Raw genomic sequence first — 1,023 nt, 5'->3', positions numbered from 1 at the left:
TGAATAGCACGTAACATGTCTTGCATAGACGGTTCCTGAGTGCTAGAAGGGGGGTTAGGAACAACCACTACAGGGGAAGGATTAGGTTCAGGGGCATGTGGAGAGGAAAAATCTACGGACCTAGATGAACTTCTCCTTACCCTATCTCTCTCTAGTCTGCGTGCATATTTATCATATTCGAGCCAATCGAATTCCGAAAGGCCCACGCATTCCTCACACCAATCTCCCAATTGACAGGTTTTACCCCGACAATTGGAACAAACAGTATGTGGGTCGAGAGAAGCCTTTGGAAGACGCCTATTACAGTCCCTAGCATTACACTTTCGTAATCTAGGTACTTGAGAAGGGTCAGCCATTTTGAATTAGTCAAAGAAAATTCCAAAAACAATCCAAGTCATCAACAAATAATCCGATTCAATAAAGAGTTCAAGAGTTTATGTTGAGGAAAAACACCTGTACTGCGAAAGCTCAAACCAAAATAAAGTACTTCACCAAATATGATGGGAAAACTCCAGGTTCTACAGCGAGTATGAATACGTCTTGTCGTCAACGTCGACAGAGAAGAATTGAAGGTTTTGTTTACATACAAGAGTGGTATCTGGCCGACAGTTGGCGCTGGTGGGCACACCCGCAACCTTCATAGCGATCGCTCGCGAGTTTTTTTGAGTATGTTTTCTGTCGAGCCGCAGAGTTGCAGCTATTATATATTCACCGGCTAAGTTAAATATTTAAAAAACACAATTTGTAGAGTTATGTTCCTTCATATGAATTTGCAAATGCTAAATCTCCTTAATACTGTACTGTAAACTCTTCAATCAGTTATTAAGTACATTAGATTAAAGAAAAATTGTGAAAGTTGGGGTGTTTCTAACTGCAACACATGACAAGTTGGAGTGGTTTCAGGAAACATTTACCAAAACAAATGATATTATTTAGTAGGACAAAGGTACACTATAGCAACTGAACCGAGAGGTAAGAATGTGCAGTATAATGATAGGACAGGATTAAATTGTAAAAATGAAC

Source organism: Palaemon carinicauda, chromosome 3, assembly GCF_036898095.1.
Source record: "Palaemon carinicauda isolate YSFRI2023 chromosome 3, ASM3689809v2, whole genome shotgun sequence".
Taxonomy (NCBI): domain Eukaryota; kingdom Metazoa; phylum Arthropoda; class Malacostraca; order Decapoda; family Palaemonidae; genus Palaemon; species Palaemon carinicauda.
Note: the sequence above shows the minus strand (reverse complement) of the source record.